Source organism: Artemia franciscana, chromosome 3 (genome assembly GCF_032884065.1).
Source record: "Artemia franciscana chromosome 3, ASM3288406v1, whole genome shotgun sequence".
NCBI classification, from domain to species: domain Eukaryota; kingdom Metazoa; phylum Arthropoda; class Branchiopoda; order Anostraca; family Artemiidae; genus Artemia; species Artemia franciscana.
Window position 1 is genome coordinate 6,248,334 of NC_088865.1, and position 18,967 is coordinate 6,267,300.

General features: G+C 35.4%; 1 long non-coding RNA gene across 1 annotated transcript in view; it reads left to right on the forward strand.

Annotated features, from left to right (window-relative positions):
- Positions 1-387: 387 nt before the first annotated feature.
- The window catches only part of LOC136024809 (uncharacterized), a 41,152-nt gene continuing 22,572 nt past the window's right edge, over positions 388-18,967 (forward strand). Inside the window, exon 1 of the long non-coding RNA XR_010616928.1 lies at positions 388-575. This is a non-coding gene — a long non-coding RNA (uncharacterized LOC136024809). The remainder of the gene's footprint in view (positions 576-18,967) is intronic.

Sequence of the window (18,967 nt, forward strand, 5' to 3'; positions counted from 1 at the left end):
ATATTCAGTAAAAATGTAAAATTAGTGGTAATCCTGTATAATTATTTTGCACCTGGGTTCCACATTACCAAGTTGAGATCAAACCCACAGTGGCACTACAGGAGAAAGAGACTGTGTTCTTTCCAATACGCTATCCACTGCGCCACACAGGCTTTTAGGAGGCTGTTTTAAAATCATGACCATAATAATTTAAATTTAGTGCCAAAAATACCTACCAGAAACACTCCACTAGCGGTCTAAATTCGCTTTTGAAGTCTTATCAATTCTTGTCTTATCTCGAATAAGGGTCAAGCTGCTCGCAAATAATAGAAATAAACAATAGAAAGCAAAGCCCGCTTTTATTTTGAGTTCGCAAAAAGAATTGCAAGTTTCTGGGCACTATCCCTTCTTGTCTTAATACATTCGCTCTTTGATCTTGGGGCAAGAGTCAAATCCCTAAAGTTGAAAAACGATATTTACTCTAACTTAAGGATTTTAAGTTTTATTGTAAACACTTTAAATTTCAATTTTAGCAGCACCACAGGTTCTTTCACTCACTGATAACCTAAATCTACTAAGCTCAGAGTGGAAATAACGTAATTATGCACAACTAATTCCTTATTTAATTCATATCATCCTAAATTCTCAGCTTAGTGGCATGACATGTTCTGAGGATAGCTTAAATGGGGATTAAGGGCTAAAAACTGGCATACCCTTGGCTATGTCTTATTGGAGTATATCTGTTAAAGCCAGAATTTGTGTTGCTTTGAGGGAAAGCTCTAGTTTATTGGCTTTGTGATATCTTGGGAAGTAATTTACTTAATTGAGCAAAGCTTCCAGGAATGAAAAAACTTTTTTTTCATTTAAACTTCAGCGAAAGTAATCCTTACACCCTAGCCTAGACTATTTCAGTGCAATTAGTGCAATTTTGTATTTAGTGCCATTAGCAATGCTACAGGATGGAAAATCCTTCAATTGCTCCAAGTTGCAATTCAAGGTAATTTAAGGTAGATTGAGTATATCTATAAAAGACTCTGTTCATGTTTTCTATACTTTATTTTAACTTTAAGATCCCATGTAGGCCTAGACCTAGGCTACAAGATTAGGCAGAATGATTCATTGATTTGTTCTGGTTTGGAATCAAGCCTAAAGTGTATGTCCAAGATTAGGCTCCACTGTTTGTCATCAGTGCATTCAAACTTAAAGTATTCTGTGTGGCTTAAATAGGCTAGGCTACTTAAGCCAATTGGGCTACATAGCCTATTATTAAGAAAGCTTAAACAGGCTAGGCTAATTGGGTCACCTACCTATGGCCCAATAGAAAATTTTTCTTTATATATAAACTATAGGATTTACAACTAGGCTATACAGAATTCAGTATAAAGTGAAACATAAGACAGTAGGCTATTGTGTTTTGTGTATTACAAAGAATAAAAAAAAAAGACTTGTAGACGACCTGTTATATATCATACTTTTATACAGCAGCCCAGATAACATTATACTGATGACTTTGTATAACTTATTCTAGCCTATTATGGAGCAATCAAAAATGATGTCATTTTTTTGGGGTTTCAGGCTCTTTTAAAAATTAGTACAAATTTGTTTTGATAATAACATTTTACTGTTAAGATTAAAGAAAATAATAATTATCATTCCTAAATCAGCTACAAATGGCATTTGTTCTCACCAGCCATTTTTTAGAAACACTTTTTTAAACTTTTGGTTACTATGGACTGTTTTACCTTTAGAGACTTCATCAATGACTCAAAATGAAACTTCCCCCAGAAACAATTAGTAGAAGAGCACAAGAAAAGGTATCTTGTGATGTATTCACTTCCATCCTAGCTAAATTATGTTAAAAACTACAAGTTCATTCAGGCTTCTATTAATTGGATTATTGTAATCTGTTCCAATCATATCTACATGGCATCTATATATTATACCAACATCACTGTTGTCCTTATCTGTTTGTCTGTTTAATTCATTTATCTGTTTATTGTTGATCTGTTTGAAACCAGCTTCTCTGTGTGCAGTCAAAGATAATCAGCTTAGCATGAGTGGTAATAAAGTACTATGCAGGTATATTTTAATTGGATATTTTATATATAGGTTAAAGGTATCAATGAGATGACTGTGCAATTTTGGAACCACTGTCAAAATTTTCCTTCAAAACAGCATAACTCTGCTTAGTCTTGACTTTGAACACCATCTCTTGAAGCTGTTGTTATATTTTGCCAATACAAGCATGGACACTATATCAAATACACCTAGATAAGAAAAGAGTAATCACTTCAATCAGTTTTCTTTTTTCAACACAAAATGAACTCCCAACAATTTTTTAGCCATGTAATTTTCAAGCTGTTTTTACTTACCTTAAATTACCTTAAATCGCATTTGCCAGCGAGATAAGGTGGTAGATCCTCCTGTAGTTCTCGCTGGTGGTGAGTGATGTAATTATGTTGGCTTAGCTTCCCAGTCCAGCCTCCACTCGGCCCTCTCCCAGTCCCTGTCGACTCCAGCCTTGAAGGAGTGGGGTGTCTCAGCTTGGATGGTAGACTCGGATAGGCTATTCCAGAGGGGGACCACCCGAATGGAAAAGAAACCACGTCGTTCCCTTCTCCGACATCCAGGCAGGTGAAGCTTAAGACTGTGACCTCTTGAATTGTTAGCCAAAGAGGGGGTGAAGATCTGGTTCAGGTGACCGGATTTGAAAATTTTGCGTGCCATGATCACATCTCCTCTATATCTTCGATAGGTGAGGGTTGGAAGTCTCAAAGATCCTAGGCGATCCTGGTAAGGGACATTATTTAAGCCACGGACCAGTTTGGTTGCTCTCCTTTGGACACTTTCAAGGGCTCTTGTGTCCATTTTATTTTGGGGAAAGGCCAAAGTCAAGCCAAACTCAAGGTGGGGACGGACAAGGGATTTATAAAGTTTTATAACCACACATGACTTTCTGGTTACAAAAGAACGCTTAATGAGTCCGAGAGCTTGATTAGCTTTTGCAACCTGAGCCTGAGTGTGGCTGTGGAATTTTAAATCTTTGTCCACAATGACGCCTAAGTCTCTTTCCTCGGCAACTGCTTCCAACTGATCACACCCTATATGGTAGGGATGGTGGGGGTTATTGTGCCCTAAGTGCAGTACCTTGCATTTTGTTGCATTGAATTGTAGGGCCCAAGTTGATGACCAAGAGGATAGCCTGTCAAGGTCCAGCTGAATGCAGGCTCTTTCTTCTTCAGTTTCAGCAGGTCCAATGAGCTTACAGTCGTCAGCATATAATGTTAAAAGGTTGCATAGATAAGTTGTACAGCCGTTAATATATATGCTGAACAATGTTGGCCCAAGGATGGTTCCCTGTGGGACGTCGCTTATAACCGGGGAAGTGGAGGAGAAAACTGGATCGCCATTATCAGAGTAGATCATGACACGTTGAGATCTACCAGTTAGGAATGCTCCAATCCAATCAATCACATCCTCATGCACCTGATAAGCTCTAAGCTTCAGCAACAGGTATGAGTGTTCAACTTTGTCAAAGGCTTTGGCTTGGTCAAGTAAGATAATGTCTACCGGTTTACCCATATCCAAAATTTTAGTTGCATGATCATATGATTGAATAAAGTTGGTGTCGATTGACCTGCCCCTGCGAAATCCATGTTGTCTATCGCTAATAAGTGTATTTTCTTCTAAATAATTTATAAGAGCATGGTTAATGATACCTTCCATAATCTTGCAAATGGCTGAGGTTAGGCTTATTGGTCGATAATTTCCTGGGTTATCCTTGTCGCCTTTCTTAAAAATTGGTATAATATTTGCTGTTCTCCAATCATTTGGTACTGACTTTTTGGCCAGGGACATGTTGAATATTCTGGAAAGGGGGAGGGAAATGTGAGCAGCAGATTCTATCAAAAGCCGAGGGTGGAGATTATCAGGTCCAGCAGCTTTGTTGGAGTTTAAACTTCTTAGTATTTTAAATACATCTTCTTGAGTAATGATTACAGGGGACATTGGGTTGTGTACTGTTACAGGAGGTATGGTTGGGAGTGTAATGTCAGGTGGCTTAGAGGTGAAGTTTGTGCAAAAGCTGGCATTCATGCAATCAGCGATTTCTTTTGGGTCAGTAGTACTGGAGCCATCTGATTTTTTTTTTAGCCTGTTGGTGCGTCGACGGGAAGGGTTGTTAGCTGTAACATAGCGCCAGAACTTTTTTGGGTTTTTCTTTGACTCATTTGCGATAGATTCTTCATGGTCTTGGATAACTTTTCTTGTTTATTGGTTATTGTATTTGTCAAACTTAGAATCAGAACCAATGTGTCAAGTTACATCTGATGTTCTCTAAAATGTAGCCACATTGGCTTTTTCTTGATAAGATTAAATTAAAGTGGCAGCAAACTATGTTCCAAGTGGCAAACATTCTTGTCTGATCTAGTAGAATACCAGGCCGACTAAAAATGTTCCTTGAGCCAAATTCAAATTTAGATATTGGCTTCTATCATGAAACCCATTTCTTTTGAGAATACCTATTAGTAACCTTTATCAAAATTTTTTACATACAGAAACAGGCCCTGTCAAAATCTATGTAACTGTTGAAACTTCATTGAATATGTAAAACAATTGAGAAACAATTGGTTTTGAAATTTAAGGGTCTTCTGACAGAAGTATAGCTGTTGAATATACAAGTAATTTTTCTATCATCCAAGGAACTGCTGCTTGGCCTCATGCTATGTTCATATTTTTAAATAACTTCGAAGACCACACTGCCTTTCCATGACGAAAGTAAAACAGTTCAAAATAGGGATGAAACCTTTTTATTGACAGTGAATAGATATAAACTTATTTAACTGGATATTTCGAACACATATACAGTGTTCATCATCAGCAGTAAAACTAAAAGGTTAGTTTTACTGCTGATGATGAACACTATATATCTGTTCAAAATATCCAGTTAAATAAGTTTATATCTATTCAATAAAAAGGTTTCATCCCTATTTTGAACTGTTTTACTTTCATATTTTTAAGCATTTAACTTGGTTGATCATAACACCCTATTTCATTTATCACTGAACAACTTCAAAGTGCACCCTATCTGAATCAATTTTCTATATATTTTCTTTCACATAGATTCCAAGTCTTAAAATACAAAATATTCTCTCTAAACCCCTCACTAAATTTGTGGAATTCCTCAATGAACCTTGTTAGGACCATTCTTATGTCTAGTATTGCTTTATGAAATTAGTAAGATTCCCTCCATTTTTTTTTATCCATTTAAAACATTTTCACTGTGAACAACAAAGAAATCTTTGCTGGACTGTTCAAGCTGAGAGGAAGTAGGTCATTCCAGATAACATTAGGAGATGCTATTCTTATAGCATGTATGCAAAACCGAAAAAAAGAAGAAAAGAGTCATATGACCTAACATTCTATAGGATTATCCAATTTCATTCCTATATTTGAGACAATTTTGTCAGTTCTTTGCTTCCACTATCTGAATAGTGTTTAATCCATTTATACATTAAACAACATTGAAGAGAAACAAAGAAAAAAAAGTAAAAAGAATAGGCATGTATAATGTACCGGGATCTACCCACAAGCATTCCCCAAGTATTTTGACACATGTGAAATTGGGTTCCAACTTGCATAGAAAACAAGTAATTTTTTTGTTCTGTCAACTTTATTGGTGTAAATGCTTCAATTTCAGAGAATTAGAGTTTTACACCCTTTTCTGATAAAACTTCTAATCAAACAGTTAGATTCGCAGATGTTTTCTTACATACTGAAACCCTGTTCAAATCAAAGGTCTCTAAATTAAGCCTAGCATGCCATAAATTATGACTAGCATGACATAGTACATAGCTACATAGCTGGCAGCCTGGTTTCCATAATTTTCTGTTGTAGTTTCCATAATCTTTTTTTTTTAGTAAAGTGTTATATTCTCATCAACTTTTTGTGTATTTCAATATGACTAACCTAACTTCGCTTCTTGGGTGTAGTTAGTATAATACACAAGTATCATCTACAGTTTTACATCATTTTAAAATATTTTTTATCTAACAATTCTATTTAGATCACTTGGGGGAATGTTTTTTGCCAGGTCAAAAATGCATGAAAACTGATTAACAAAGAAGACATGATCTGTCACAAGATGCAAAAAAAAGAAAGAAAGAGAAATGTATAATTTAAGTCTCTATTTGAGTAAATCAGGGAAAGAACATAAAATAACAAATCTTATGATAAGGCTTTAATTTTATTTACATGTTTCCTTCCTTTAGAAGTTGCAAACCACTAAAAGTCTTCAAAGAAGATAGCATGAAAATTACATTGTAGACAGCACCAATAAAACCTCAAAAGAGGCAATATATATATATATATATCATGAAAAGAGAAATCACCAATGCTACAGCACAAAAAAAAAAAAAAAAAAAAAAAAAAAAAAAAAAAATTTCCTAAATTAGTGATTAATATAGACCAGCACTTGAATGAGGCCTTAACCATACTCATCCATACAATCACATAGGTCAAACAGCATAGCCACACACAATCAACCATAAAGAATAATCCATGGACAGGCAGTCATGTCGTCAATAAGTATAAGTCCTTGTGGTCCTTGATGTTTTTTTTCATGACAACAAACGTAATTCTTTCTTAAAATTGCACAAACATTTATTTATCCAGTTACAGTATAGTCAAGTATGAAAAAATTCTTTTCATAAAGGGTGAATTAAGATACATCTACATTGAAGGGATCCACAGAATGGTGCTTAGGAATACTTTAGCCTTGTAGAAGACCATAGGGCAAAAAATTGTGCAGATTTTCTATCTGTATAAATGAAACATCTCACTCTACGCTAAACCTAAATTTCAAAGTCAGTACATTGTTAAAAATGGTTGCAAAAAACTACTGCTGATTGATTCAACATTTTTATTGAATGCTAAAAATTTACCTATAATCAAAATGTAATCCAATATTTTAGTTTTTAAGCAAAAAAGTTGCAAAAAAATTATATCAATAAAACTTTCATAAGGCTTTATCAAACAGTTCGTGGTAACAAACTTTAGTAAGGAGCGACCTGGCTCAATAGTAACCAAAACTCTAAAAAATTGAATTTTGATATCAATAGCTACATCAAAAGAATCGCATTTTAATGCTGATTTTAAATATATAAGTTTCATCAAGTTTAGTCTTACCCATCAAAAGTTACGAGCCTGAGAAAATTTGCCTTATTTAAGAAAATAGGGGAAAACACCCCCTAGAAGTCGTAGAATCTTAACGAAAATGACACCATCAGAGTCAGCGTATCAGAGAACCCTACTGTAGAAGTCTCAAGCTCCTATCTACAAAAATGTGGAATTTTGTATTTTTTGCCAGAAGACAAGTCATGGGTGCATGTTTATTTGTTTGTTTGTTTTTTCTTTTTCCCAGGGGTCATTGTATCGACCAATTGGTCCTAGAATGTCGCAAGAGGGCTCATTTTAACGGAAATGAAAAGTTCTAGTGCCTTTTTTAAGTGACCAAAAAAATGGAAGGCATCTAGGCCCCCTCCCACGTTCATTTTTTCTCAAAGTCAACGGATCAAAATTTTGAGATAGCCATTTTGTTCAGAATAGTCGAAAACCATAATAACTATGTCTTTGGGGATGACTTACTCCCCCACAATCCCTGGGGGAGGGGCTGCAAGTTACAAACTTTGACCAGTGTTCACATATAGTAATGGTTATTGGGAAGTGTACAGACGTTTTCAGGGGGATTTTATTTTGTTTGGGGGTGGGGCTGAGGGGAGGGGGCTATGTTGGAGGATCTTTCCTTGGAGGAATCTGTAATGGGGGAAGAATAATTCAAGGAAAAGGGCGCATTATTTTCTAGCATTACTATAAGAAAACAATGAAAAATAAACATGAAAACGTTTTTTTCAAATGAAAGAAAGGAATAGCATTGAAACTTAAAACGAACAGAGATTATTACGCATATGAGGGGTTCTAAAAATACTTTAGCATAAAGAGCGAGGTATTTAGGAGGAGATAAATATCTCGCTCTTTATGCTAAAGTATTTTTAGTAACTTCAACTATTTATTCAACGGCCTTTCTGATTCAGGGGTCATTCTTAAAGAATTGGAACAAAACTTAAGATTTAGGGTAAAGAGCAGGGTATTAACGAGGGTACAAACCCCCTCGTATACATAATAAAAATATAAAATTATGAAAGTTTGTTACGTAAGTTAATTCTTAAGTTACGTATATTTTTTACTAATAAAAACGTTCGTTAAAAATTAAAAGTTCTAGTTGCCTTTTTAAGTAACTGAAAAATTGGAGGGCAACTAGGCCTCCTTCTCCACCCCTTATTTCTCAAAATCGCCTGATCAAAACTAATAGAAAGCCATTTAGCCAAAAAAAGAATTAATATACAAATTTCATTTTAATAATTTATGTGCGGAGAGCCAAAACCAAACATGCATTAATTCAAAAACGTTCAGAAATTAAATAAAAAAACTGATTTTTTTAGCTGAAAGTAAGGAGCGACATTAAAACTTAAAACGAACAGAAATTACTCCGTATATAAAATGGGTTGTCCCCTCCGCAATCCCTCGCTCTTTACGCTAAAGTTTGCCTCTTTGTCACAATTCTACTTTTTAAAACAATTAAAAGCTTTAGCGTAAAGAGGGAGGGATTGCGGAGGGGACAACCCATTTTATATACGGAGTAATTTCTGTTCGTTTTAAGTTTTAATGTCGCTCCTTACTTTCAGCTAAAAAAATTAGTTTTTTTTTATTTAATTAAGAAATAAAGAAGGCTAAATAAATTTCAGAAGGCTCAAAGAAAAATATTTGTTAGGAAGAAACAGTAAAAGTCTGTTTTGTAAGTGGTCTTGGTTGTGTTGTTAGAATTAAATATGAAATTGTTGTAACCAGATTTAATAAACAGAAAATGCTTTTGTGTTGTATTTTTGATATACTCTTTTCCCTGCAAAAATTGGGGTGTAATATTTCTCATTAGAAAACAAAAAAACTAATTGGCCTCTCAACTTTCAATGTAATTAGAGTAGTTGTAGTTGGCATTTTTTTTCTTTGTGCCTCTGGAAATTGGCATTTTCTTCAAAAGTATCAACAAACCGTTTCTTTCAAAAGTATCAAGAAACTGTTTATTGAGCTTCTAAGCTTCAGAGCAACTTGAATTCTCCTCATCCAACGTTTCTAGCTCTGGATATCCAATGCCTTCAGTAGCATAGTATCTAACTAACTTGATTTTAATTGCTGGCTACTAGCTAAATTGTATAACTCATATGTGCTTCCAAATTTTTTCTAATAGTCCAAAATAGCAATGAAACCTTTTAATTGACAGTGAACAGATATAAAATTTTTAACTGGGTATTTTGAACACATATACAGTGTTCATCATCAGTAGTAAAACTAAAAGACATCAATAAAAACAATCAAAATTTATACCCAATAAACTAATTACATATAGTTTATTGCTCTTATTTTTTTTTAATGCAACAAGGGAAGCAAACCTCCTTGACCATTTGGTTCCGGTTCATTAGATTTATCTGACATATCAGGTGGACAGAAATCATAGCTCTTGGGTGAATTGTCATTTACTTAATTTGGCTGCAGTAAATTATCGTAAATTGAATTCAATCCAAATTCACCTGTATCTCTGTTTATGGAATTATTCTTGAATAATTTTTTTTTATTTCGATTGCTTCCCTGAAAATTAGCTTTAAACCTTGGTCCCTAGAAATCGAAGAAACATATTCAAACAAAATAAAATGATTTGTATAATTATAAATATGTTACAATAGAGCTGACGAGAAATCTTCAGGTTTGGAATTTTGCTTTAAGGACAATGAAATAGAATTATGATTTGTTGTAATCTCATTTTTAAATTCTGGTTAGTATATCCCACATAAGAACTTCCACAAGCACTTGGGATTTTGTAAACCCCACTTTGTTGCTCTACAGAAGTTTGATCTTTTCCAGAATTTTAAAAAAACTAGCCAAAGTATTACTACCTCTTAAAGCTATCTTTAAACCGTTATTTTGTAAAATTCTTTTAAGTTTTTCACTCAGTCCTGGAATATATGGTAAAGAACTAAAAACATCTTTCTTTTCTGTTGTTTCCAGAATATTGTTAGAAAATTCTAGAAATTTTTCCCTTCTTTTTGAAAAAGTCAGGTCAATTAACCAACCTGGATAATGGTTACTTATTAAAATTTCTTTTTAACAATAATAATTCCTCCTCACTGAATTTTAGAGAACAAATTCTAAAAATGCGGTCAGTTAGGGATATGATTAAACCAATTCTTACTTGCCGAGCAAACAAGAGAAGAATGACAAAAATCTATTATTGCTAGTAGGTTTTCTTTAAGTTTTAAAATACAGAATATTTTTATTTTTTATAAGGAGAACATCCAGAAATGGAAGTTTCTTATCCTCTTCGAATTCTAATGTAAATTTTAAATCACCTCCCCAAAGATTAAGATGTTCTAAAAAACCTTTTAATTCCTCCTCCCCAAAACTCCATACTGAAATTGTGTCATGCATATATCTCCCCCAAAATTTGTGTTTAAAAAAATTTGAATCTAACGCTATTGTTTCAATATTTTCTACAACAATTTGCTAATAAAGGTTTACTCCATGGGTAAACCATTTACTTGTTCAAAAAACCTCCTCTGAATTAAAAAAAAAATAACAGAACATGCTGCAAAACCTAATTAAATTCATAATTACACTGACTTCCAAAACTGTTTCACCAATAGTTAAGTCCAAATTTCTTAATATCTTTCTTTCAAGAAGAATTTCTTCAGCTTTTGCATAAATACTTGTATACATTGATACTATGTTGAAACTTGAGGTTATAGAATTTGAAGAAATTTACACTTCTTTAGTTTTTTTTTTACAAGTTCTGACGAATTTTTAACGTAAGAAATTTGTGTCGACATGAGTGGTTTACATAATGACACTAATCACTTACTCAGAGCACTTGTTGGTGACTTTGTACTTGCAACAAGTATTAATGCAATAGTAGTAATGTAGTAATGTACTTGCAATAGTAGTAATGGCAGATTTGGCTTATGTATCTTTGGGAGTCCATATAGTTTAGGGCACAAAGAACTTCTTGGTAAGAATTTGTAGAAAAGTTGAGGTGTAATCTTCCCTTCTTCCTTCAAACTCTTTAACTCGTTCTTAAACTTCTTTGTGTACGAGTCTGTCAGGTCAAAAGAAAGTTTTTGTACGTTTTTTCATCTTTTACTAAAGCGTTTAATTTTGAATCATAGTCCTTGGTATCCATTACCACTAAAGTGTTACTCTTGTCTGCTTTTGTAATAAGAATAGATTCATCCCTTCTTAAATTATTAAGAATCTTTATGTCTTTGATAGAATTGTTAGGGATTTCTGGTTTTAAAGCAAAATTTGACAGGATTTTAACTGTAAAAGCTCTTAGTAGGCTAACATCTTTGATTAGGATGGGGTGTCTATGTAAAGGTGTTTCTATTGAAGAGATAATTTCTTTTACTGGGACTTTATTAGTTTTAAAGCAACATCTTGGACCTTTTTCTAATATGGACTTTTCTTGTAATGTTAAGGTCCATGATGGAGAATTAATTACATCTGGTCCAAGAGTTGACGAAGGTGTTACAGCTTTATTTTCAGATAATTTTGAAAAATTTTGTAGTTTTAATGTAAACCTTGTTCGAACTTTTTTCCTTTAAAAGTGCCTAAATGTAGATTAAATTTTATTGAGGGTGGCAAAGCCCTTTTCTTCTTGCATTGATGAAGAAAATCTTGTTGATTTATAACATTTGCGTGTCTCCTATGGGTGTTAATATATTTAGACACCTCCTTGGTCACATTATCCCCATATACTCAACATAGATAACTTCAAAGACCCCACTGCCTTTCTATGACAAAAGTATAACAGTTCAAAATAGGGATGAAACCTTTCAATCGACAATGAACATATATAAAAATTTTAACTGGATATTTTGAACACACATAAAGTGTTCATCATCAGCAGTAAAACTAAAAGACATCAATAAAAGTAAGCAAAATCTATACCCAATAAACTAATTACATATAGCTTATTGCTCTTATTTTTTCAATGTAACAGCGGAAGCAAATTTCCCTGACCTTTTTGGTTCTGGTTTATTAGATTTATTTGATCTAATGAAGTCGCAAGTGCAAGATTGTATCTTGCACCTTTTTGGCTTACATTTTCGGCAATGGAACTAAAAACTAAAGCAACTCTAGAAAATTTATTACCAGTATGCTAAATATCTCCTTGGCCTCTCTCCTTGGGCAAGTAATTCTTGTGTCAATAGGAGATATGGTATTATAGACCCCAATACTGCCATCAGCAGATTTATTGAAGCTTATAATAACGGAATCACTGGACCTATGGTGTTCCCTTTTTAAACAGTAAATGTATTGCTTCTCTGTGTTTTTTTTTGTAAATATTGTGCCTGTTATGTATACTATGTAATTATTTGGTTAGTTATTGTGCTTATTTGCTTATTTTGTGAATTTTAATTTTGTTTTATTTTTGATTTTCCATCTTTTTTTCTTCTCTTATGCTCTGTTTGTTATTGCATTTACAAAAGGTCATAAATAAATTCAATTCAATACCATACAGTGGCACATTTGTTTCCTGTCAGTCTAGACATTCATTTTAATGCTTCATTTAATTAAATGGTTCCTCTCAATATTTATAAGATTCTTTACAGTGTATAACTCAAATATTACAGTGTATAATCAGCTATTATGAAGGAGGAGGGATGGGTCATTGTATAGGTGGGGGTGCCAACTTCATTGAAGAGGGTCTAATATTGATCCAATCCACTCTCCATGGTCTTTCAGATAAATATAGAAAGGGAATGAGGGAGCTGGGGGGTTGAATCTTCAATCATTTGGACTATGCCTGAATAAGGATGCTGTTGGGTGATAGCTTTCTTTTTTATTGCAGAAAAATATTTTCTTTTGAAACATGAAAGATTTCATTCATATTTCTTACTGAAATAAAAGGCGGAAAGGGGAATCCACAGCCATTATCAGGAAAATTACAAGGAGACGGAGAAGGAGGCAGTGACACTAGAAACATTGTTTTGATTGAAGTTTACTGTGGAATACTGGGTCTTGGTTTTTTTTTTTTTTTTTTTTTTTTTTTTTTTTTTTTTTTTTTTTGTAATCACATAGATGGTAGATCAAGCTGTAATTAAGGAACAAATCATGCTAGTAGTAATTAGAACTCTTTTAAAAGGAATTTAGATGACATTATATGAGCTACAAGAATTTTTCCATACACTGATTCTAAATATATAAATTCGTCAATTCTACATTTACCTACCAAAAATTATGTGCCTGAGAAAGTATGTACAATCTTTGAAAAGGGGAAAACAACCTAAAAAAGGCAAGTGATTTTTGATGAAAATTACATAATTGTATTTGACATATAAGGGAACCCTGTTTCAAGCCCTTATCTATAAAAATGTGATTTTTCTTCTTTTTTTAAAGAGAAGGATGGTCATGTATGCGTTTTTTTGTTTTTTTTTGTGTTTTTTTTTCAGTTTTCGTTTTTATGGCACTTGGTATTAACCAAGTCACATGTAGCAATCGTAAATTCTGTTGGTCCTGGTTTTGCTATTTTAGGCACTTCCAGGTAAGCCAGGACGATGAAATTTGGCAGGCGTATCAGGGACCGAACTAAATTAAATTAGAAATAGTTGTTTTCCCAATTTAACCATCTGGGGGGTAGTGGGGGGCTGGTTAATTTGGAAAAAATGAAGTATTTTTTAACTTACGAACGGGTGATGGGATCTTAATGAAATTTGATGTTTGGAAGGATATCGTGTCTCAGAGCTCTTATTTTAAATCCCGACCAGATCCGGTGACATTGGGGGGAGTTGGAGGGGGGAAACTAAAATCTTGGAAAACGCTTAGAGTGGAAGGATCGGGATGAAACTTGGTGGGAAAAATAAGCATAAGTTCTAGATACGTGATTGACATAATGGAACGGATCTGCTTTGTTTGGGAGAGTTGGGGGGAGGGAAGGTTAATTCTGGAAAATTAGAAAAAACTGAGGTATTTTTAACTTACGAAGGAGTGACTGGATCTTAATGAAATTGGAAGTTTGGAAGGATATCGTGTCTCAGAGCTCTTGTTTTAAATCCTGACCGGATCTGGTGACATTGGGGGGAGTTGGGGGAACTTAAAATCTTGGAAAACACTTAGATTTGAGAGATCGGGATGAAACTTGGTTTGGAAATAAGCACAAGTCCTAGATACGTGATTGACATAACAAGAACGGATCAGCTCTCTTTGGGGTGTTGGGGGGAGGTTTAAGTCTGAAAAATTAGAAAAATGAAAAATTAGGTATTTTTAACTGACGAACGGGTGATCGAATCTCGATGAAATTTGATATTTTGAAGGATATCGTGTCTCAGAGCTCTTACTTTAAATCACGACCGGATTCGATGACATTGGGGGGAGCTGGAGGGGACCTTAAATCTTAGAAAACGCTTAGAGTGGAGGGATCACGATAAAACTTGGTGGGAAAAATACGCAGAAGTCCTAGATACATAATTGACATAATCGGAACGAATCCGCTCTATTGGAGTTAGGGGGTGGGGTTCAGTGCTTTGGTGAGTTGGTGCTTCTGGACGTGCTAGGACGATGAAAAATGGTAGGCGTGTCAGGGAGCTGCACAAATTGATTTGATAAAGTCCTTTTTCCCGATTCGAACATCTGGAGGGCTGAAGGGAGAGGAAAAATTAGAAAAAATGAGGTATTTATAACTTACGAGTGGGTGATCGGATCTTAATGAATTTTGATATTTAGAAGGATATCGTGAGTCAGAGCTCTTATTTTAAATTCTGACCGGCATTAAGCCTCTGATTTTCCTTTTAAATCAATCTATTGATTCTTAGAATTTTGCTAGAGCTCATACCATATGAGCTCTTGGCTCTTCCCGCTTCGTCACAAGTGCCATATTAGTTCTTAGCTCTTGTTTTCAAGGGTGTATAGAACCATTGGCTCTAGAATATCAGATGAAGGGTCATTAGAAAGGAAGTTACTGGTTCTACTGGCCTTTTTTAATTATTATAAAATATTGCACTGAAAAGAGTAGCTTTTAATGCCATTCTGTGGCCTAAACCGCCAATATTATCTCAAATGTTGCCAACGAGCTATTAAGTGAACATTCTGGGATTTAATGAAGTAAGGCAGCTGGAAGTTCCTTCAACAAAAAACGTATCTTGGGAATTAAAAATAAGAAGATTTACAAATATCACTTTATGATGAAAGTTCTACCTGTGGCTCATTATAGTTACTATCTGTGGGATACTGAATCATGTGGCAAAACCACTGGAACCCCTGCAGATTATGTATTTTTAAAGAGTTTTAGGCTTCCAAAACCATTTTATTAGTTTGGTTTTTAAAGGTGACTAAGTTTACTAGATCTGTGCCATGTGAGTTTTAAGTGGTTAATTCTTGGTAATGAATAACCCGTCCGTACGATAACTGCCTGACAAAGGCAGCCCACACAGACATGCTGACAGTGTTGCGATGGGTGGTACAATTGTACCAGATTCAGTACTTTTTTCTCTGACCTGTACATCTGTACAACTTTTTTTTAAAGTCAGAAAATCAGTACATTTACGTCGAACTGGTACAAATTCAGTACATTTTCTCCAAAACTAAAAAAAAGAACGATTTTTACTTGTAAACGGAACCTTTACCATTCATTGCTATGGCAAATACTCTCGCGACTTGTCTGTCTGCTTTTATTTAGAGGTTAACTCTATGGTAAATTTGGAGTCGTTACGGAAAACGGAAAGTTGCCGCGGATTTTCAAAAACTAAAAATGCTATCATCTTAACTCCAGTTGTGAGGTAAGCCTGCTGAAGTCTTCTTCAGATTTGCCATGTCAGCAACGCTAAGTATGTAGTGTAGTGGCTTATTCAGATGATTGTTATGTACGGTATTTGTGCAACAAGTCCTTCTTGCAACCCACATTGCTACAGGCTCGATCACTAACTTAGTGATCTAACAAAATGCACATTCAAACCTACAAGTTCAGACTGTTCAAAATATCTATCAGTTATAGTATGAATGACAATAGGTTTTATGTGAGCCATACCTGTATGCGATTAGCCCCCATGTTTCTTAAGCTGATCACTTGTGGAAAAGCAGATAGAAGAGGCTTAGAGTAGGAGTGACTAGGAGTGTAGTGGAGAGCATATCGGCTAGACATATGCCATGGTGAAATCTACCTTCATGAACCTTTCATGTGCAGCATACTTGGGTAGAGGTATACTTATTTGAATGTTTGTTGACTTTGAACTTTGCCATTTTCATGCACTTGCTGTGACTAAAGTTAACTATCAATTAGCCAAAGTAGGCAATTAGGGGCCTCTGAAAATAGTCTACCTGAATAGGTATTTTGGATCTTCATTCTACCATTTAGCCCAAAACTGCACTGTTTATATTTAAGTATGGTAACTGTTTAAATAAGCATACCTCTACTGTACCATTGCTAGTTTTGGGATAAAAAAAGCAGGAACCTTTATTGTATTTTTTTTTAACCTGTAGGCTACTCTACCAAAATCAGGATAATTACTGACATGGGTAGTACCTGACAAAGTCAGTGACAAGTATCCCACAGCCTGAAATTCTGTGGAGGATAAGCATTCCTTTATATCTATCATGGCCATGGGTAATTTTGTAGTAGCTTACCAGATGGTTACTCTTCTTAAAGAGATGACAGGCGCACACATCTTTGTGATCAGAGTTTTCACTGTCTTTGTCACCGTGTTTATTGGAATATCAGTACATATTTCGATCACCCATGCATTATTTACTGCTATCACATAACACAGTTTTTCAGGGAAATCTCTTTAGGAAATCCGTACTTCTGTGTTGTGTGATTGTAGAAGGGAATCTCTGGTTTTTTGTCAGCATCTGTTTACCTGATCAAGGGTAAAGCTAACAAAAAAATCCCAAAGTAAAATTACTATCTAGCCTAGTATGCTTGTCATTCTTACCGTGAAAAAAGCTAGTTATATATGCAGAAATGCAAGTTTTCAATCTTGTTGGATGAATCGACAGACAAATCTGTTGTTAAATCTATGGCTGTTGTTGCTCGCTTCTGGTGTCCTCAGTTAAAACGTGTTTGCGATCGCTTATTAGGACTTGTCGAGGTGCCATCAGCAACAGCTCAGATAATGAAGGGAGAAGTAGATAAGCTACTCAGCGTCAGAAATATCCCAAAAGAGAACTGCATAGGTTTCGGATGGGATAATGCCTCTGTGAACATGGGGGAGGTAACGGGGCTGAAGGCTCTTGTGAAAATTGACAATCCGTATGTTATTGTTGTAGGCTGTGTGTGCCATAGCCTTGCACTATGCGCGTCTAACGCATCCAAAGAGATCCCACTAGAATTCGATGAGTTTGTCCGTGATGTATATAACTATATACAGCATTCACCAAAGCGTATTGCAGCATATGCAGAGTTTCAGGGGATAACAGATACGAAAAACCATAGACTGCTGAAAGTCTGTGACGTCCGTTGGCTGTCTCTCGAGTCCGTAGTTATGCGAATTTTAGAACAGTGGAGAGCTCTGAAAGTGTACTTTTACGAGGAATTCAAGGCCATCAAGTCGGCCTCTGCTGAAAAGGTCCTGAAAATGATGGAAAATGTGTACACGAAACTGTACTTGCAGTTCCTGGGCTTCATTTTGCCGCAAGTCAACAAGCTGAACATATTGTTTCAAGCTGAGGGGGTTAGGCTGCACTGCCTTTGCAACGAGGTCTCTACGGTATTTGGGACTATCCTAAGGAACTTCCTACGTCCGGAAGTAGTTGAAAACAAGCCGTTAGGGACCTATGATCCGTCCAACCGAGAGTATTTCTTGCCTCTCGAACGAATCTATGTGGGAGCAAACGTGGAAGCTGAGGTTATTGAGAAAAATATTCCTGCCCCAACAGTGCATGCGTTCAAACTAGTGTGTCTGAAGTTTTATGTGAAGTTGGCAAAGGAGTTTTATGTCCGCTTTTACTGCAACTCAACCTTTAAGGTTCTGCAGAAAATGAAAGTGATCGACCCGGTTGTGGCTGCCTCTGGCCGAGAGGATTTAGTACCAGTACTAGTCATGTTTCCTAACTTAGTCAACCGACAATCTCTAGAAGAATTGAGCTCTCAGTGGCGATCAATCCCTGCTGAATCAAAGCATTTGCCACCCCAATACTTGAAAAGTCCAGAGGTGTTCTGGGGGAAACTGAACGAGCTTAAAAATGGTCTTGGCTCTTCAAAGTATGCAGAGCTTTGTACATTCATGTTTTCTGTCATGTCCCTTCCACACTCATCGGCCTGTGTCGAACGTATTTTCAGTGCAGTGTCGGTGGTTAAAACGAAGTCTCGAAACCGCCTTGCAGTTGACACCATTTACTCCTTGATTCGGACAAGGGAGCATATTCGCGACCATGGTACTTGTGTCTCCTGGAACCCTCAGGAAAAAAAGAAAGGGTCTGAAGAACAGGCAATTGTTGAAGTAGAAGATGATCAACAGGAGGAAATTGAGTCTCTGCTAAGAGATATTGAAGACGTGATGATCTCGTGATAATTCCTAAGAAGTTTTAGTTTTTAAAAGAAGTGAATATCTTGTTTTTCTGTTCATTCCTACTTTTGTATCCGATGATCTAACATAAAGAAAGATAAATAACGCCATAAAATGGGCCGAGCTCATTCCGAGCTCCACAACTCAACAACCCCTTTCTCGATTAGAGCCAGGCCCATAGACATAACATATGTCCTCCATGGACAAAGCATATTTGGAGTTTTTGTTTTGGTTATCTGCGGTTTCTTCCGCTTCACTCTGCTTAAAATTGCTATCCTTTTGGTTATCACTTAGGTTAGGCTACTGCCGCTTTCCGTAAGCGTTGTTCAAATTGGTTAAATAAGACGAATAAGGAATTTTCGGAAGAGACATCTCTGGGTCCGTGG